This window comes from Pleurodeles waltl, chromosome 5 (assembly GCF_031143425.1).
Source record: "Pleurodeles waltl isolate 20211129_DDA chromosome 5, aPleWal1.hap1.20221129, whole genome shotgun sequence".
NCBI classification, from domain to species: domain Eukaryota; kingdom Metazoa; phylum Chordata; class Amphibia; order Caudata; family Salamandridae; genus Pleurodeles; species Pleurodeles waltl.
Window position 1 is genome coordinate 95,484,906 of NC_090444.1, and position 21,999 is coordinate 95,506,904.

The following is a 21,999-nucleotide window of genomic DNA, read 5'->3' on the forward strand; positions in this document are numbered from 1 at the left end:
CTGGGTATAATCCATCATTTTTTTGCTCATCACGCCACTCCAGTTTAGACCCAGCCATTTGCAAATAAGTCTTGACCCTGTGCCCCATGGGAACAGTTCAGCCCAAACTGCCAGGCCAGGACCTCCCTCGACTGAAAACAAGCATAATGGGACCAGTTTTGGGGTATCACCCCTCATCAACCTGGCTAAATTGAATCCAGTGGCACAGTGAGCACGGGACCCATGTCTGGCCATACCCTTCCCTCTTAGGATGACAAAAGCAAAAAGAAAAAGGATCCCTTGGGTAGGGATACTTTTTTATTAGTTTAGACACCCTCCGTGTGTTATGTTTCAAATTCGTAGTGTATGGGGCCTGTTTTGTGTCACATAGGTGATGCTGTAAAGTTTTGTTTTGAGATTCACTTTCTAGAACAAAACCTGAATTGTATTGGAAAGTAGCCCTAGAGTAACACCGTGTAGCATTATGCACTACATTCCATCAAAGCATAGAGGTTTGTGTTGGAAGGGTACTCTTTCAGTTTAAAACCTATGCTTGGCATCAAACACACACCCTGCCATTATTGTGCCAGGGGGGTGCATTGCCCAAAGCAGACCAAGGTAGCCCAGCACTAGCAGAGAGAGCAACAGTGCCATATTTCCGTAGATATGGTGCTATTCTTAAGTTTTCATGTAATGTAGCACAGCAAAATTGGTTACCATGCTGCATTGAAACTTAGTAAATCTGACTCTTTGTTTCTCTAGACCAAGCACTCTTAACATATAATGCCTGCCGTATTGATAGCATGTGACTTCTACACCTTATAGCCCTCATTGTCTTAAGTAACATTTCCTACACTTTGATTCACACACTTGCATGTTTCATTGTCTTTCTATAATATGTTTGTGATGTAAAGCACTCAGACATCATAAATTGGGATGAGTATCACTATAAAATAAATCTGAGAGTGTGGCTGAGAAGTGATGAGGGTCACCATTGGAGGGTCGTAGTGAAGGAATCTGTAAAGGAGATCATTGGGTGGGGAGAGCCATCACTGAATGTTGCACCAGGCCCCACCAACGCTAAAGCCGTCCTTGGTTTTGCCTATTCTAATTTGTATGCATTTGCCTTTTTTTTTTACAGTATTCCTGATATTTGCCTTGTGAGAAAGTGTACACTTGATTCACTAGGCTGTATTGGCTATGGTAAAAATCCAATGATAATGATTACTTCACTGGTAAATGTTGTCTCAGACGCCATATATCTCAGCTGTTTATTATGAAAAGCTCAGACATTTTTAAAAATATATATTCTTTATTATTTACTGTAACGTCAAGAAAACCATTCACAGGTAGGTACAGTTCTAGATCAACACTCCAATTTGGAAATATGCTATTCACAACATGATCAATCATGAGATAGTCAACAGAAGAAAGCTACAGCAGCAGCAGAGGGTGAGAGAGACCATAAATGAGGACAGAGGAGACCTGACACAAAAGACAGAGGAGGAGGAAACACAGCCGAAGAGACGCAGGAGAGAGCGTACCTTTCATGGAGTATCAAAGGAAGGATCAATCATAAGACAGAACAGAAGAAGGATACAGGGGTAGAAGTGAGCAAGGAGAGCATAAAGGAGGACAGAGCACACTAAGTATAATAGGAGATGGAGGTGGCATGCAGCAAAAGGGGTCTGAGGCTGTATCAGTACTTCAGAGGAAAGATCAGACATAACGGGTGTAGAATTGAGTAAGTTCGGATGGAAAGGGGTGTGGCCATAAGTGACATCTAGTAGAATGTTAGGCACAACGGGGATTGAATGGGATTGCACAGCAGGGGAGACAGTAGAGGTCATTGGGGGGCTCTAAAGGAAATATCATGAAGTGTGAGGTGGACAAGCCATATGCACAGCAGGAGGAGTCAAGACACAAGGTAAGAGACTGGTTATTGAGGATAATTGGAAGTGGATGGGAAGAGGCTGGTGAGAACCCTAACCTGGAGTTGCAGGGGAGGAGGACATTCTGACCAGGTAATTGAGGTCAGGCCCAGGAGTCATGCTCATGTGACTCCTGTGGCTAATCTATAAGGCCTGGCCCCAGGTGTTGAACCAGAGGGCCCCAAAACTTTTTTAAGCAATGGGCCACATTTTGGGTGTCAGTGAAAATGATGGGTAACACCCCAAAAATATGAAATATATGAAGCATAGATGTCTTGGTAAAATGATTGATGCATGAACCGGTCCTCTAACGAACATAATATAGAAAATTAATATCTATTAAAAAACACTAATTAGCAGTACTTGGGGAGTCCTTTAGAGTAGAGACCATTTTGCATTTCAGAGAGTAATGTAAGCCAGACAGGACCAACATTTCATTTAGTTTAAAGATCAAGATACAGTGGGAGTGGATGTTCACTCAAAAAGATTTAATTAAAAAGAACTATGAAATCTTAGATAAAATAATGGAGGATTACCAGCTGTACATATGTGACAAAAAGTTACGAAAAGTTAAACAAGATGATTTGGACTACATGGAAGGGAGAATTTAAACATTTGCCCGCAAATATGACACTGTGAGGATTCCAGAAGTAGGAAAAAGAACACAGGGAAGGATATCTGATACTGATTTAACTAGTGGCAGCTCCATGACTTCATTGGATAGTATGAGATCTAATGAAGTGAGCCCAACTACATCTAATACCACTCAAGGTGTATCTAATTTTTTAGTACAAATTGAAAGGTTATGTCTAGGAACAAAATTAATTTGAAAAGATCAAAGACTAGAAGAGGTGGGGAAAAGATGGAAACAAAAACAAAGGTTCGGAGAACCAAGGACTACAAACACGCTCCAAGAGGAACTAATAGAGGAAGATTCCCAGAATCATCTAGCAAATGAAAATGAATTGGTTATTGTCAATTTGTCTGATCGTCCCCTTAAAAAAGAAGAAGCAGATTTGTTGAGTAAAAGCTTGGGGTTTTGCCCTACACAAATAAATGATCCGGTGGATGTCTTTGTTGATGTATTTAAATTTACTCGTTTACTAAAATTAAAGGATCATTTTAATTCTCTCCAAGTACCAGCTATCCCTAGAGAGGTGCCAGAAGATACACAAGTTGATGACACACTGTCACCAATACATCTTGTTTCTGATTTACATGACTTATATCTTATAATGTCATTGACTGATGATGAATTGATGAATATTGATGATTTGAGAGCTGATTTGGGGATAGAGGAAAATCTGAATTTAAACAGTGGTTTGAAACCCCGTTCTAAATTTATGCCGATTAGAACGCATCACAATATTGATCTTTTCAGCATGAATGTGAAGAAAGACCTGTATAAATATTTGGAGAAAATTACAACTAGAAATAAAAATAAAAAATGACAAGTATTTGGATGGAAATTTAACCGAAATAGAGAAAAAAGCCTTACTCTCTTTAAAAACTGATCAAAAATAGTTATCAGAGAAGCTGATAAAGGGGGCAATGTGGTTGTGATGAACAAGTGTGACTACATTGGAGAAATATACAGACAATTATCTGACTCTATGTGTTATGAACGTATTCCTGGTAATCCTATTAAAAGACTAAGAGAATATATCAATATGAAATTGGTTGACTGGCGTGAAAGCTGTCTCATTAACAATGAGGAATATAATTACCTATTGGTAAGGAATCCCCTTTATCCATGTATATATATATATCTTAACAAAGCTACACAAGGGAGGTGGTTTTCCACCTGGGAGACCGATAATATCTGGTATCTCCTCACCCACTGAGAGATTGTCAGAATATGTGGAGTTAAGGTTACGTACATTTGTATGCAACCTGCCCTCAGATATACAGGACAGTAAGGATATTTTAAATAAATTTGAGGATTTTACATGGTCAGATGACTTGCTTTTTGTGACAATGGATGTTAATAGTCTATATACTTGTATACAAAAACAATTTGGAATTAGGGCAATTGAATAATTTCTAAATAATAGAACAGCGGATCAATTTGAGCATAATAATATGATTATAGAGATGATTGATATCATTCTATCTAAGAATTATTTTTTACATGATGGTAGTTGGTTTTATCAAATACAGGGTACTGCGATGGGTTCGAGATTTGCGTCATCGTATGCCTGCCTTTTTATGGGCTGGTATGAAAGAGAACATGCATGGGCAGATATGCCTCCCCCTGGACAGAATTTATTGTTTTTTGGGGGAGATATATCAACGATATCATTATGTTATGGAATGGGACGGCTGAACAACTTTTGAGGTATCACAATTATCTGAAAGATAATCCTTATAATGTGAAGCTCAGTATCCAATACAGTAAGGACGAAAATAGATTTTTTGGATATTCAGTTCTTTGTGGAAGATAATAAAATACAGAGTAGGATGTTTAGAAAAGCCACGGCATGTAATAGTATCTTACATGCAACAAGCGCTCATCCTAAGACAGTTGTTCGCAACATCCCATTTGACGACATGGTACGAATAAGATGGACTTGCAGCACTGGGGATAATTTTACTGCTCAGACCGACAATGCAAAAATGAGATTCAGGGGGAGAGGTTATGATGAAAAAGTGCTATGTAAGGCAGCAAAACGGATTGTAAAAATCACTAGAAAGGAAACACCATCTGTGAAAAAGAATAATAGCAAGAAACCCGCTACATTAGCATTTGCAACTCAATATTCATTGCTAAGTGATGAAATTTACAAGATTTTAAGACCACATTGGTCATTACTTACAGAAGTACCTGGATTAAAGGGGTGTGTATCTCAATCACCCAAAATTACTCATCATAGAGGTAGGACATGAAGAGATCATTTATGTCCTAGCTATATTACTACTAGCAAAAAAAAAACATGGTTGCCTACCACACCGAAAGGATTTTTCACTTGTCATGAGTGTAATATGTGTAGTCTTGGTCTTGACAAAATGAAGAACGTTTGTTATAATACTACAAGAAATTATGAGATCAGACACTTTATTAATTGTAAGACTAAATATGTGGTATATATTATAGGATACACATGCAACAAAGTTTATGTAGGGAGTACTAAAAGATCTTTGAAATTCCGAATACAAGAACATGTCCGTGACACAAGAAACCAAGATATTAAATACCCTCTAACAGAACATATGATGGAACTTCACTGTGATGATAGTTCTATTTGGTTCCATGGTGTGGACTATGTACCACCTGATCAAAGGGGCGGAAATAGAGAATTAACGTTACGTCAGAAAGAGGCTGCATGGATTTGCCGTTTACGTTCTGTTGAATTGGGCCATAATACGGAGGTTGAACTGTAAATTGTTGGATAATGCTTTCTTGTTGTATTATTTTATGTAATAGGAGAGTGTGAGGCTTATAAATAGCCATTTGGTTATCATTAAATATGTGAGAAATGGGGGTGGTGACCATTTCTGTGAAAAATGAGATCATAGATCTTGGTGTCACTTTTTATTATGATGATTATTGTGAACATTTGACTGTTATGCAAGTATGATTTAATAATTTGTGAGTAGAATAATACTGATAAATGATATAATGAAGAAATGGGAATTGGTGTAAAAAGTCAATATTTGTGATGATATTTTGACCCCATTTCTTAATAGGATCTGTTAGACAGAGTGGCGGATCGACCCAGCTAGCTATATTGATATTCTTGACAATGTGAGAGATAAAAAGAAAAAAGAGGAAAGCATATGAAGATAGTGGTTTTCTTTCAATATGACCGCCGTTAATATTTCTGTACACAAGGAATGTTAACTTTCGGCATATGTAATTAGGGTGTGTGGCCATGGCGGCACCCTATTCAATTTAAGTTTATTGGTAGCTTTAACAAACTGGTGTAATAATGAATTGGTTATGTGTAATGGTAAATATTTCAGCGAGTCCCGTCTGTAGTTCCAATGAAATTTAGGAATACCTACAATAAGTGAATTTATATAAACAGATTTGTTTATTTTCAATATGGTGGCCGTGAGTATCGTGGGATTTAGTGAATTACAACCTCTGATATGAATGACCGGGGCATGTAAGGATGGTATCATAAACTTAGTCAGGTTCGTTTGGAGTATTGATTATATGTGGGACCTTTAGAACAGGCGAGTTCTTACGAATAGGTATTTGCTCATTCAAGACAGTGGTCATGAATATCTCTGCACGGGGTGAACTACAACTTCCAGTATACGTGATCGAGGGATTTGATGACGGCGTTTCTTCAATCTGATTGGTTACACCAGTGCACAAGAAGGTGGGGTATTTAAATCGTTTGTCCTGCACGCTGCTTGTTTTGCCGGATTTTATTCATATCGTCATTGCTGTATTGCCCTACCTTGGAGGAACAAGAGGTACTTGAATGATGTTCTGGTTATATATTATGAGGGTGCTGGATTGTGGCATTCTCATATTCATATTACATGCATCAGTAAATTATGAGAAGCTTGTGCATGTATCGTTGCTCAAAAAGGTGGTATATTCAAATTGGGTGTCTCATGCGCTTTTTGTGTTGCCTGACTTTACGCATTTCGTGATTGTCATATTGTCCAACCTGTGGAGGAAGAAGGGATGTTAGAATGACAATGTTGTTATATACGATGAGAATGCCTGGTTATGGCACATGTGTTTACTTGCATTATATACATTGGGAAACTATGAGAAGTTTATATATGTGAATCGGACATTTGGCGCGCTGCCTTTTCTGTCAGATCTTTTGTATGATGATATTTGCATATTGCCTGGTTAATTGGAAGAATATTAACCAACATTTGTGATATTAACTTTTGGATACTTTATAAAAATGAGGATTACTTTGTTTAAATAGGTGATATAAGACTTCTTTTTCCTCATATTAGATACGTACTTTAAAGATATGAGTGACATAAGAACAACAAGTAAATGTAGATTTTCCTAGTTTTTAATGACGGAAAGTCTTAATTTTATTAAAGACACGGAGGCGAGTATTATGCGTTCTTTTCTTGCTTTAATTTAGACAGCAGCAAGTGAAAAAACTACAAATCCCATGGGTGCAGAAAAGATCTGGGAAATATTGTCCATTCTGAGAAGAATGGCGCAACAGACCCTGTTCTTTGCAAGGCTTCTGATTGCAAAGGAGCCTGCAAGCATCTCTAAACAATTGATATGCAATTTGGACTCCTCTAACGACCATAAACCTCCAGTCGAGATTGAGCCACAGCGTCCCCCAGCCGGTTAGGCTTGCATCTGACTCTAATACAAGATCTGGGGCTGATGGAAAAATAGCTCTCCCGTTCCAAGCATCTAAATGGTCTGTCCACCATTGTAACTCTGTACGGGAATCGTAATCTAGAGGAATAACGTCCGCGTAGTAAAGCCCTTTGCGGAGATGCTGAATTTTTAGACGTTGAAGAGCCCGGTAATGCAAGGGACCTGGAAATATAGCCTGTATGGAAGAGGACAGGAGCCCGTTGATGCGAGCGAGAGATCTTAGGGAGATAAATGAATGGCGTAAAACTTGAAGAATCTCTGGGGGTCATTCTGACCTTGGCGGTAAAAGGCCCTTACCGCCGGTCAGAACTCCGCCATACTACCACCGCGGCCGCGGTAAACCGCCACGGTCATTCTGACCACCGACTGTGAAACCACCAAAAACCCGACATCCAAGGAAGGCCGCCTCATCAGCGGGCCGCGGTAAACTGGAGATGACCAAACCTCCACCGCCACGCCAACACAAACACGCCCATGCCATTCTGAGCCACGAATCCACGCGGCAGTCTTTCAACCGTAGTATTCCATTGGCGGTACACACCGCCGCGCTCAAAATACACACACATATACAAAACACAGCCACATTGGACAATTTGAAATACACACACCTGACACACATACAAACAACACTCCCACACATCCAACAACTATAAAACACACATCCACATCACCCACAAACCCCTACGACCGAAGATCAGAGACGAAGGAGAGAGAGACACATCACAGAATAGAGAGCTACATCACACAGAGGCACACCACACCATCACACACACCACATAGAAGCACAAAGCACCACACACCAACACACTCTTCACCATATACACCACCCCACACCTCATCCACACCACCCCATGGCACCCCAAAGGCACCCACGGTTTTCGGACCAAGAACTCCGGGTCATGGTGGAGGAAATCATAAGAGTTGAACCCCAGCTCTTCGGCTCACAGGTGCAGCACACCACTATAGCCAGGAAGGCGGAGCTATGGCAGCGGATCGTGGACAGGGTAAACGCGGTGGGACAGCATCCCAGAAATCGAGACGACATCCGCAAACGCTGGAACGACTTACGGGGAAAGGTGCGCTCGATGGTCTCGCGACACAACATCGCAGTGCAGAAGACTGGCGGGGGACCCCCACCCACTCCACCCGAATTCATTGCATGGGAGCAAGAGGTACTAAACATCCTGCATCCTGATGGCCTCGCTGGAGTACACGGAGGAATGGACTCTGGTAAGTACAATCTCAACTACTTCACCCCCCCCCCAGCATGCTAACCCCCACCACCACCCTCACCCCCATCCCCCATCACACATCCTCCCTGAGAATGTCTCTCCAGCACAACCCACCCAACACCAACCCCTGCATGCCACCACAAACTATGGACACCCATCACCTAAGCATGACCACTGCACATACCCCCCCCAAACACCCCCACAACACCTCCCCCAAGGGAATGACAGCACTGGGGGACAAGGGCACCCATAAATCGCACACAATAGCACACACAGAAACAATAACCATACTCTCTTACCCCATGCAGGACCCGAACGCCAACACACCGGTCAGGAGGGTCCAGAAATGTCCACCTCCCACCCCCCGGAAGAGGCCCCCAGTGATGACAGCAGCTCTGTCGACCTGGAACCTGATGACCAGCCCGGACCATCGGGGACCTCTGGACAGTCGGTTCCCCATACACAGGCCACAGCAGACCCAACCCCCTCTGGGAACAACAGCACAGCTCCCACCCAGCGTGCCCATGCCTCTGTCTCTAGGACAGGTCAATCAGCAGTGTGTCTGCCACTACAGGGCACCCAGGCTAACCCACCACCCCAACAACAACAGGGACCTGGGGGCAGTGGTAGTGGGCACACCGTCCAGGGGACAGAGACCGGGGGAAACAGGGCAACTCGGAGGGCTGCTGTGCGACAGGGGGGGGAGGAGAGGCCCAGGGAACCCACTCTCCAAGAGGCCCTCACCACCATCATGGCAGCCTACCACCACTCCCAAGAGACGATGGCGACGGTACTGGCCAGGTTCTAGGAGATCCAGGCACAGCAGGAGGAACGCTACATGGGGTTCACCAATCATCTCACCAACATCTCTACCGCTATGGGGAGCATAGTCCAGGCCCTCAACTGGATAGAAGACACGTTGCGGGACCATGTGGCACCACACAGGGCCCCTGTCACTAGCCCGGACCAGGAACAGCCTACCACCTCCGCCGGCGCTAGTGGACAGGAGGCCCCACCACAACGACAGGCCACCAGAACCCCACCTCCTGCTGAAGAACAACCACCCCGCAAGAGGAGCCTGAGATCCAAAAAAAAGACAGAGTAGGATGTCAAGACCCCCGCCAGCATGAGATACCCCCTGAAGTCATCCCACCGTCCCACATTGCCACCCTGTCCAACCTTGAACTGCCCCTGCTCCATCCTTCCACAGGCATATGGACAATGCACCTGTGAGACTGAGAACTGGACTCTGCCATGGACATTACTCCACCCCCACCCATCACCGTGTTAATATCATGTACCATTATCTAGCACAAAAAATAAATCACTCAATGCACTGAAATCAATCAGGAGTCAGCCTGTATTATTTACAAATGTATAACACATTACAGATCAATTATGTTCTGTTAACTTTGTGCTGAACACATACCGAGGTCAATAAGCATTAGTCCATGGGCTAACCAAGCAGAAGTCACGCAGTGGGTCATACAGCACTGAAAAGGGAAGGGAAAATCAAACATCAGTTTTAAAGAACTGGGGGGTCATAGACAAAGTTGAGAAGCTGGAGGCTTTCAGGTAAAATAAAATGGCGTGTGTGATTCTTACCTGTGTGCTACTGAAAATACTGTTGGATAACTCTGTCCCTGTTGTCTGTGTCGTCCTCTGAGTCTTCCTCCTCTTCACTCTCCACAGGCTCCACAGCTGCTTCAACACCACCATCTGGACCATCCTCCTGCAGGAAAGGCACCTGACGTCGCAATGCCAAATTGTGAAGCATACAGCAGGCCACGATGATCTGGCACACCTTCTTTGGTGAGTACATCAGGGATCCCCCTGTCATATGCAGGCACCTAAACCTGGCCTTCAGGAGGCCAAAGGTCCTTTCTATGATCCTCCTAGTTCGCCCATGGGCCTCATTGTACCGTTCCTCAGCCCTGGTCCGGGGATTCCTCACTGGGGTCAATAGCCAAGGCAGGTTGGGGTAACCAGAGTCACCTATTAGCCACACACGTTGTCCCTGTAGCTGTTCCATCATATGAGGGATGCTGCTATTACGCATCACATACGCGTCATGCACTGAACCAGGGAACATGGCATTCACATGGGAGATGTACTGGTCAGCCAAACAGACCACCTGGACGTTCATAGAATGGTAACTTTTCCTGTTTCTGTACACCTGCTCATCGTCTTTTGGGGGGACTAAGGCTACATGGGTCCCATCAATGGCACCAATTATGTTGGGAATATGTCCAAGGGCATAAAAATCACCCTTCACAGTGGGCAAATCAACCTCCTCAGGGAATATAATGTAACTCCGCATGTGTTTCGTCAGGGCAGACAACACTCTAGACAAAACTTTAGAAAACATTGGCTGAGACATTCCAGATGACATGGCCACTGTTGTCTGGAATGAGCCACTTGCAAGAAAATGGAGGACTGACAGCACCTGCACCAGAGGGGGAATTCCTGTGGGTTGGCGGATGGGGGACATCAGGGCTGGCTCCAGCTGGTCACACAGTTCATGTATAGTGGCACGGTCAAGTCGGTATCGTAGTATGATGTGGCGTTCTTCCATTGTCGACAGGTCCACCAGCGGTCGGTACACGCGAGGATTCATCCTTCTCCTCGCAAGTCCCAGCGGACGGTGCCTAGGAAGGACAACATGGAGCACAGAGTCAAGCTAATCACTGGTACGTTCACCACAGCTTGCATAGCACACGGTTATCTATGTATTGAAAGGCGTGTATGTGTGGCAATGCAAGGCCTAGGCCTGTGTGTCGCAGTAGAAATTATGCCATGTGGGCCCTTGAAATGGCGGCTGCCTGACCTGTGAAGTGGGACAATGGGATGTGAGGTCACTGCGCTGGCGGAGCACACCGTGGCGGTAGGCGGTCGAAGACCGCTATACGGAGCCGCATTGGATAACATTGAAGCCTATGGGTTTCAGGAGCCAATGACGATGTGCGCCGGAGGTCGCGGTACGCACCGCCGCGGTACGCACCGCCGCGGGCGTGACCGCCATTTTATATCTGCTTAATCACTCGAGACCTGATCATCCACAGGAGAGGACCTATACTGCAAGTGCTGCTGTGAACTCGGTCTGGAAGGGACAATGGCTGCTGCGACTGGGGAAAGGGCCCCTGCCTTCACGTCTGAAGAGTTGGAGAAGCTCGTGGATGGGGTCCTCCCCCAGTATGCGTTACTCTACGGTCCTCCAGACCAACAGGTGAGTACACCGGGTGCACATGGAATGGGCGATGCCTGTGTGGAGTGGGGTAGATGTAAGTTGGTGGGGTGGGGGGCGAATGCGGAGTGCAACGCACGACAGATGAGAGCATGTGCTATATTGCAAGGTTGGGGAGGGGGGGCCAATCACATCTAACATGCAGTAAGTTGATGAATGTTTCCTTCCCACCCTGTCCATGTCACATAGGTCAGCGCCCATCAGAAAGTCGAGATTTGGCGTGCCATCGCCAAGGAAGTCCGGGCCCTGGGGGTCCACGTCAGACGGGGCACCCACTGCCGCAAGAGGTGGGAGGACATCCGCCGCGGAACCAGGAAGACCGCCGAGTCACTGCTGGGGATGGCCTCCCAACCTAGGAGGGGTGCCAGTCGTACCCTGACCCCCCTGATGTCCCGGATCCTGGCGGTGGCCTACCCTGATTTGGATGGGCGCTTGAGAGCATCACAGCAGACACAAGGGGGTGAGTATCAGCACATTCTGCTATTTCTCTGCGCAGTGGAGGCGTCTGGGTGGGGGAGGAGGGTTGTGGGTGACATTAGGCCAGGGCGCTTTCTGTAGTGTAGTCCTCTCCCTTAGGCATGGCCCTGTGCTCCCGGCCCCCACGTCTGTAGGGTGACAAGTACAGCTATTGATGGTCCAGCCTCACACATGTGCGCGTTCGTCGTCTCTTGACCTGTTGTCCGAGTCAGAAGTACTGAGTAGTGTCCGCCAACGGTGTTGACATTGCATGCACTCAACCAGGTCTTCTTTTTCTCCCCCCACCCTTCTTCTTCATCTTCTTGTGCATGTGTGCATTAGCATCATCAGGCGGAGGAGATTTGGCATCGGAGCACGAGGGAGCTGCAAGCCTCAAGGCCCCGGTGGGCCCAGGAACAGACACCGAGGGCACCAGTGAGCCGGAGGGCGAGGGGAGCACCACAACGGGGACCGGTGGTGAGAGCAGCGACACAGACACGTCCTCGGATGGGTGCTCCCTAGCGGTGGCGGCAACATCCGTGCCCCCCGCCTCTGCAGGTACAGCTGCCACGTAGCGCACCAGCCCCGTCCTCCCTGCAGCCCCTCATCCTACGCTCCGTGCCCGCTCGCCCAGGAAGGCGGGCGTCTCCTTCGCCCCAGGCACCTCAGCCCCTGCCCCTGTCACCCCTGCTGCCCTCAGTGCGGAGCTCATTGACCTTGTGAGGACGCTCATTGTTGGGCAGACTACCCTTTTGAATGCCATCCAGGGGGTAGAAAGGGAGGTGCATCGGAGCAATGCCTACCTGGAGGGCATTCATTCGGGTCAGGCTGCCCATCAACGATCGTTTACTGCTCTGGCCTCAGCACTGACGGCAGCCATTGTCCCTGTTTCCAGCCTCCCTCTTCTGACTGCCTCCACCCTGTCTCTGTCTCCTGTTCCTCAGCCTATCCCATCCACACCATCTGACCAGCCTGCACACACCTCAACACCCAAGGGCAGCTCATCCAGACACAAGCACAACAGATCCCACAAACACTCACCCAAGCAACACCCAGATGCAGACATTCCAACAGTCACTACCACCCCTGTGTCCCCCTCCTCCTCGTCTCCCTCCTCCCTCCCTGTGACGTCTACACTCACACCTGCTTGCACACCAACATCAGCCAGTGCTTCCATCACCACCACACCCTCCTGTACAGTCCGCACGCGTGCAGTCACCACCCCCACTGCCATTTACACGTCCCCTGTGTCCTCTCCCACTGTGTCTGTCACCCCCTCTTCCAAGACACACAAACGCAGGCAGCCACCCACCCAACAGACATCCACCTCACGACAGCCTACAGCACCAGCACCTTCACCCAATGACAGCACACCTGACTCTCCTACAACCACATCCTCTTCCTCCACTCCCATCACCACTTCTCCTACCTTTTACCTTGGCCCTAAAAAACTTTTCCTGGCTAATCTTGACCTCTTTCCCTCCGATGAGCTCCCTCCTCCATCTGCAAAGAGTCCCAAGAGCACCACAGCCACCACCAGCCCAGCTTCGGGTGTCACTGTTGTGCATGGGTTCTGGAGTCCACCCTTTGCCAGCAGTGACACCTCCATCAGCAGCAAGGACACATCCAGCCCTCCCCCCCCGGCAAGAGGACCAGGAAACACAAGGGCCGCCGAGCGAGGACTGACACGGCTGCCCCCAAGGAGCAGAGTTCGCCCACTTCACCAGCCACAACATCTAGGGGAGGCAAGGGCCCGAGAGCCCCATCTAAGGAGCGTAAGGGCAGCAGGGCGGAGAAGTCAGCCAGCAGGAGCGCGGAGCAGGTGGGCCCCACATGCCACATCCCAGCTGTAAAGGAGGACACCAAAGGGCCCAGGACTCTGTCACCGAAGGGTCCAGAAACATCACGGTCGGAGGGCGACTGAGCAGGGAGTCCAGGCCAGGTCTGGCTCCCTTGAACCTACTGGATGTGCACCGCTGAACAGGGCCCGCCGTGAAGATAGGCACCGCTGAAGAGGGCCCGCCGTGCAGAAGAGCACCGCTGAACAGGGCCCCGCCGTGAAGATAGGCACCGCTGAAGAGGGCCCGTCGTGCAGAAGAGCACCGCTGAAGAGGGCCCGCCGTGCAGAAGAGCACCGCTGAACAGGGCCCCGCCGTGAAGATAGGCACCGCTGAAGAGGGCCCGCCGTGCAGAAGAGCACCTCTGAACAGGGACCCGCCGTGAAGATAGGCACCGCTGAAGAGGGCCCGCCGTGCAGAAGAGCACCGCTGAAGAGGGCCCCGCAGTGAAGATAGGCACCGCTGAAGAGGGCCCGCCGTGCAGAAGAGCACCGCTGAAGAGGGCCCGCCGTGCAGAAGAGCACCGCTGAACAGGGCCCGCCGTGCAGAAGAGCACCGCTGAACAGGGCCCCGCCGTCTCAAGCAACGCTCCGCTGGGCCCCGCCGTCTCAAGCACCGCTCCCCTGGGCCCCGCCATCTCAAGCACCGCTCCGCTGGGCCCTTCCTGTCAAGCACCGCTCCGCTGGGCCCCGCCGTCTCAAGCACCGCTCCGCTGGGCCCCGCCGTCTCAAGCATCGCTCCGCTGTGCCCTTCCTGTCAAGCACCGCTCCGCTGGGCCCCGCCGTCTCAAGCACCGCTCCGCTGGGCCCCGCCGTCTCAAGCACCGCTCCGTTGGGCCCTTCCTGTCAAGCACCGCTCCGCTGGGCCCCGCCGTCTCAAGCACCGCTCCGCTGGGCCCCGCCGTCTCAAGCACCGCTCCGCTGGGCCCTTCCTGTCAAGCACCGCTCCGCTGGGCCCCGCCGTCTCAAGCACCGCTCCGCTGGGCCCTTCCTGTCAAGCACCGCTCCGCTGGGCCCGCCGTCTCAAGCACCACTCCGCTGGGCCCTTCCTGTCAAGCACCGCTCCGCTGGGCCCCGCCGTCTCAAGCACCGCTCCGCTGGGACCTTCCTGTCAAGCACGCTCCGCTGGGCCCCGCCGTCTCAAGCACCGCTCCGCTGGGCCCTTCCTCTCAAGCACCGCTCCGCTGGGCCCCGCCGTCTCAAGCACCGCTCCGCTGGGCCCCGCCGTCTCAAGCACCGCTCCGCTGGGCCCTGCCATCTCAAGCACCGCTCCGCTGGGCCCTTCCTGTCAAGCACCGCTCCGCTGGGCCCCGCCGTCTCAAGCACCGCTCCGCTGGGCCCCGCCGTCTCAAGCACCGCTCCGCTGTGCCCTTCCTGTCAAGCACTGTTTATGGTTCACTGTGCCCACCATGCCTCCTCCTTGACCAGTGGAGACTGTCATCCACCTGATGGACTGTGGCTTTGCACTCCCCAGGATGGCAGAGTTGCCAACCCACCCACTGTATAGACTTGAGAGACTGTGGCTTTGCACTCCCCAGGATGGCACAGTGGGCAACACACCCACTGTAGAGACTTGAGAGACTGTGGCTTTGCACTCCCCAGGATGGAACAGTGGGCAACACACCCACTGTAGAGACTTGAGAGACTGTGGCTTTGCACTCCCCAGGATGGCACAGTGGGCATGGTGGCCCCTTCGTGGATCTGGCGTCGTGGACTCATGTGGCTATGGTGCCCCCCCTTCCCTTCCCCCTGAGGTGCCTGTAGTTTTTTCATCAGATGCCCCTGCAGTGTTCTCTCCAAAGGACTCAGGTCTCCTGTGTGGGCTGTGTGGGCTTTGCCCTTGTGTCGCTACACTGTAGCCCACGGACTGTTCTATTTGACTTTGATGTAGAGGACTAATTGCCTCGGTTCTCCATGGCAGTGTATAGTATTATTTTGTTATGGATATTTTGCATAGTTGACCGATACATATCTATTTTTTATATAAAGTTTTCTTCACAATTTAATTATGTCTTTGCATTTTTCAGGGGGGTTTGGTTGGTGTCACTGTGCATTGTTGCTCTGCATTGGTGTGTACATAGTTTGGGGGGGTGGGGGTCGCATATGTGTGTGCCCGTAACCTTTCGTCCTCCCCCCTCCCGTGTGTCATAGGTGCAGTACTCACCGTTGTCGTCTGCGCCGGCGTTCGTACTCGTGGTAGATGAGAAGGTAGACGAGGGCAGGTAGGATGTTTAATTCGGGTTCCATGCTGTCCTCCGTACTCGTGGAGTGTGTTTTGGTGAGCGTTTTCCCGTCCGTAGTCTGTTTCCGCCCCGGAAAAGGTGGCGGATTGGTGAGTTGTAATACTGTGGCGGTACATTGTCTGCCGCCTGCCTGTTGGCGGTGACCGCCGCGCTGTTTGTCTGTACCGCCGTGGGGGTCGGAGTGTTAATGTGGCGGGCTGTGTTGGCGGTTGCCGCCAGGGTCAGAATTCCATTTTTTGGACCGCCGGCCTGTTGGCGGGTTGGCCGCCGCTTTATCACCGACCGCCAGGGTTAGAATGACCCCCTCTGACTTTATAGACTTTATTTTTGCAGAGGGGAGAAGTAGATTGGCCGAAACTGAGTTTATAAGAAAACCTAAGAATTCTATGTTTTGGGAAGGGAGAAGAAGAGACTTTTCCTTGTTGATAATGAATCCCAAGTCCGATAGGAGAGAACATGTTAGATTGAGGTGCGTTTTGAGCAAGTGTGGTGGTTGACTCATGATGAGAATATCGTCTAGGTAAATGAGGAGCCTTACACCCTGAGCTCTGAGGTGAGCCACCACTGGCTTTAAGAGTTTGGTGAAGCACCATGGTGCTGAGGACAGACCGAAAGGAAGAGATGTAAAGTGGAAGAATTGATCGAGGAATTGGAGAAACTTTCTGTGATCTGGATGTATTGGGACGACTAAGTAAGCGTCTTGTAGGTCCAAGCGAACCATCCAATCGTTCTTCAATAGTGAGTCTCTGAGATGGAGTATGGTTTCCATCTTGAAGTGGCGGTAAACCACAAACTGATTGAAAAGCTTGAGGTTGATAACCGGTCGCATCTTCTTGTTCTTCTTCTGGACCAGGAAAATGGAGCTGATGAAACCTGTGGGATCTGGATGAGTGAGAGCGATAGCTTGCTTCTGGAGAAGGGACTGAACCTCCGAAGAAATAAGAGCGGACATGTCTGTAGAAAAATGAGGAAGAGGAGGGGCGATGTATTGTGTTGGAATTGAATAAAACTCTATCATATAACCCTGAACCGTGCTTAACACCCAAGGATCTGAGGTGATCAATAGCCAATTTGGTAGAAAATGACAAATCCGGCCGCCCACGGGAACATGAGAAAGGAAAAGATTTACCTGTTTGATTGGTATTTCTGGTATTCTTGAATCCTCTGGATCGAAATCCTCTGGATCTTTGCGGGTAAAACTGAGGTCTAAATTCTTAGTATCCTGCGTTGAAGTTGCAACGGGAACCTTGATTGAGTAGGAGCGGCCGGCAAAGCGGCTCCTTCCTCTGCCGGCCCTGACAAAAACCCGCTGATGAAACACTTTCTTTAAAGACTGTTGAGCCTTATCAAGCGATGTGAAGGTGGCGACGTATTTGCCTATTACTTTAATAAAATTCTCGCCAAATAAAAACCCTCTGTTTTTGTCTGGGGTTGGAGAGAGGCGAGATGAACCAATTTGGAATCTAGTTTAAGGAGAATGCCCTTGCGTCTTTCCTGAGAAATAGCGGAATTAGCGTTTCCCAGAAGACAGAACGATCTCTGGACCCATAATGACAGTTCTTCGGGATCGATAAAAGACCCATCAATCCTGGCGGATTCAGCCATGTCAAAAATCCGGGTAAGAGGACCAATAACATCCAGAAGTTTATCCTGCCAGGAGGACCAGGCTTTGTCAATTCCTTTTCTAGGATCTTTGCCAAATTTGGAAAAGAATGTTAGAATGGGTTGATCTAGAACAGGGGTAGTGGAAGACTTGTGCACCAAAACGGGACGGGTGCACTCGGATCTGAGCTTAGCTCGAGTTTGTTTATCCAATGAGCTAAATAACTTGGCTGAAACATAATCTCCGACATGAGTTGCTGGATACCATTCCGTGGAATTAGGATGTAAAATAAAGGAAGGGTCAAACATAGGTACGCCTTCGCAATCTAAAAGAGGGTTGGAGGTGTCTGGGACAGAGGAGGAAAACTTAGGTTTCTTGGGAATGGGCGAAGAACCCACGTCATCATGGCCAGATGGGTCCACATCTGAATCTGTGTCAGGTACATCGTCGTCGGTATCGGGAATAGAGGAAATTATTAATGGGGATATAACATGTTTAGCTTTAGCCTTACGTTTAAGTGATGTACCATCAGACGTATTATTCTCCTTACTTGGAGTCTTTTGAGGAGCTGCGTCCTCTGCCATGGGTAAGGAAACCTCACCAGTCTTTAGCGCCAATTTTTGTACACTTTTTGACTTGGGTGAAAGGCGCTGTCTGCAAAGCCCTGCAGACTGGGTAGATAAAGTCTTGTTTAACATTTTCAACATTGAACCCTCTAAATTTTTTGTTAATTTGTTCATAGAAGTATTTACAGCTTGTTGTACAGAGTTCTGAATAAACATATTAATATCTTGTTTAATGGCAGACACTTCCTCCTGGTCAACCTGGGGTGAAGGGGAACTGCCAGACTCCATTCGTGCCAGCAAAGTGAAATATTAGGAAAAAAATAAACAAACTTGTTAGAATACCGCTTAAGGGTTAATGGAAAGAGAGGGGGAGTGTAAATAATCAATAAGCCCCTCCCCAGGGTGTAGGCTAAGACATTTCTGAGAGAGGCAAACAACGAGAGAAGAAAAGAGGAAAAAACCGGGCCGGTAAAAAAACAAATTTTTCTTGAAAACACGGTTGAAAGGGCTATCCGGGACGTGCGACGGCAGGAAAACTCCTCTCTCCTCAAGCGCGAGCCAAAATAACGGCTGACCGCTTGAGGAGCGTGAGAAACGCTGGGAAATGCGGTGCGCGCGCGAAGGGAGCGCGAAGCAGGGAAATAAAATTGTTTTGTAAACGTGCGGCAACTTGCCGACTGTTCAGGACGTGACGGAGACAAAATAAATGCATTAGCTTTCCAAACCACGCTTCAATATAAAGAACGACATTTAGAAAAACACAAATAATACGGAATAGAGAAAATATGACTTAACTGGCTTGTGAGCAGCAAGAAAAGAGGGCTGCTTGCAGTCCAGTTACGTCATAATGCCATACATCCATGTTCATTGGTTATCGTTTATGTACTTCAGAATGCTTCCCATTGGCAGATCTTTTCTGCACCCATGGGATTTGTAGTTTTTTCACTTGCTGCTGTCTAAATTAAAGCAAGAAAAGAACGCATAATAGGAGCCTCCGGTCTTGTCATAAAATTGAGGACAATTGGTTAGGTAGGTTTATAAAATTGTTTTTAGTTATGAATTATAAATTGGTAGGTGTACATATATGGAATGGTGTTCTTTATCACATGGTTTGGGCAAGAGGTTTTAAGTTATTAATGGCGAATGAATTTGTGCCATATTAAGGGTGGGTGTAATTAATAATATTTAGAATGATGATTCTGGGGGTGTTTTGTATATATTTTTAAAATATTTTTTCATAAATATTTAATAGATATATATTTTTTTGTACTGAAGGTTTTGGGATATATTTTTTTATGATGTTATAGTAATGTGTATACATGTCCTATGTACGTGGGTGTTTTATGTGTATATTGTATATGTAATATCTCCATGGTTGTTTATATGTAGTTTTAATATTTTTAGATTTGTGTCTGTTTCTTATAATCATGACGGTCCCTTGCCGGTCTCTTCTCTTTTATAGCACTGTGCAAATCTATGTATTTGTTATAATATTGTGATTTTACATAATGGGGTATTTGTTTGTATTTTGTATTTGTTTCTTTGAATGTGTGTCATACATGTTGTATTACAGCCCTGACGAAGTTGTTGTGTAGCCATTTTAGTTATAGCTCCATGCACGTTATTTTAACACACTAGGCCATGTGCAATTTAACCTAGATATATTTTATTCAGCTTTGCTTTGTTATTATTACAATAACCATTTTTACGGTCTTGTTTATTTTCATCTATCTAACTGTTTTTGCCTAGGCCAGCACTCTGTTCTCAAACAAGACATTCTTGATCACTCTGTGCTTCAATCAAGGCTGCAGCTCGGTACATTGCCGGTGAACGTAGTAGAAGTTTCGTCTCCAACATTCGTAGAAAATACACATCCTTACGTAGGGACATTTTCTCACAACATCAGCTGTGTTATTTTATAAACACTTCCTTGTCCCTTACACGTTAGAGGGAGATTCCAGCCAGGGAACCACAACTGTATGCTTATTGCTGAATGCTTCGCTACAGATGCTAACGCAGACCACAGGCCTTTGCTCAGGTATGGGGGTTGATGTCTTCCCAGGGGAACCTGAAGGGCAGAATTAGAGCTTAACATGCTGTGCTCAAATTATAACCTAGATAGGAAATAGTCCATCGATTGTAGTGACAGTATGATAGCGTTGTTTTTATGCTTCACTCTTCTTGTCACAATTTTAATACTGTCATGTTGTGTCGTCCTGGTTATTGCAGCTCAAGCTTTGCTATCTAAGATGCAGTCATTTTATTAAAACTCATTATTGATACATATACCGCCTCTGTTTGTCATTTATATATGAGACTGAATTGTAAATGAGAGAACCGGATGCGACCTGAGTGACCACGACTTCCCTGAGAAGCCTAGTATGTCATGTGCTCGGCTGTCCAATCATCACTATCCTTTGGTAGGGATAAGGCACTGCTAGTTGGCCGGAGCAAAACCCGGATTGGAGTGACAGGTGTCACCTGCAGTGGGTTAGACCCAGTCTCCCACACCGCAGGCGATTCTGCTGCTCAAAATCCAGTAGTCTCATTAGAATAATGAGAGCCTACGCAACAAAGTCCTATGTAAAAGGATGAAACGTGTTGGCTGTTGCTGCTGTGAATTTATGTATTATCAGATAAGAGAGAGTAAAGAAAAAGAAAAGAAAAAATGAATAAAAAGAAGATTTGCACAATATCAAATTGAAGAACTGGATATTCTATAATATTGGTGGGAGTGGACTCTTCTCTAAGAATTAATTTTAAATATTGGCAAATTTCAGTTTTACAACACATTGAGCCACAAAAACTGGCAAAAATGTGCTGGATTTGTAATTGTATCGTGAGCAGTGCTTTTAATGGGCTGGCACTGTCCGGTACTGAGTACCAGTACTTTTTTATTTTGAGAGGAAGAGTACCTGCACTTCTCAAGATAAATGTGATACTTTTCATTGGACAGTACCAGCACTTCTCAGAAACAAGCAGGTACTCTGGTTGAGAATACCTGCATTTCTATTTTTTCATTTCAAGTACTGATCGTGAGACAGAGCTTGTCAAAATCAGTCGCAATTGCAACTTTTTTTGAAAATAGCATTTTTAACCATTGATGAAACCCCATCACAATTTACTATTGATGGGCATTAGATTGAGAAATGAGTGACTGCTAAGTGGGCAGATAAGGAGAGGAGAACACAACAGAAGGGGGTTGAGGTAGCACAACCTCCACAAGGGGACATTAGAGATGGATAGGGAAATGCACCTCAGCTGGAAGTGGGGAGCAGGGTGGTCATAAGGAAGTATCAAAAGAAAATCATGCACAAAAATGGGGTAGCAATGAAGATGCACAGCTGGAATAGATGGTGACAAATTGTTAGAGAGGAAGAGAGTGGGCAAAGGAGGGAAAACGATGTGCTGGGAAGAGTCCTATGACAAATTTAACATAAATGCTATGAAGATTCCTCCAACCAGCCTTTTGCTCCCCGACAAAACGCTCACGAGACCCTAGGTAATAAAATCAACATATATTTTGGCTCAAATGAAGACAATAGGCTGGTGTATTTTGATGCTCGGTTTTAGCTGAAAAGCTAAAAT

At 47.0% G+C, this 21,999-nt stretch overlaps 1 protein-coding gene across 1 annotated transcript in view; it reads left to right on the plus strand.

Moving 5' to 3' along the window:
- DRC1 (dynein regulatory complex subunit 1) overlaps window positions 1–21,999 on the plus strand; it is a 597,053-nt gene that overhangs the window by 51,248 nt on the left and 523,806 nt on the right. The gene's annotated exons all lie outside the window — the stretch shown is intronic.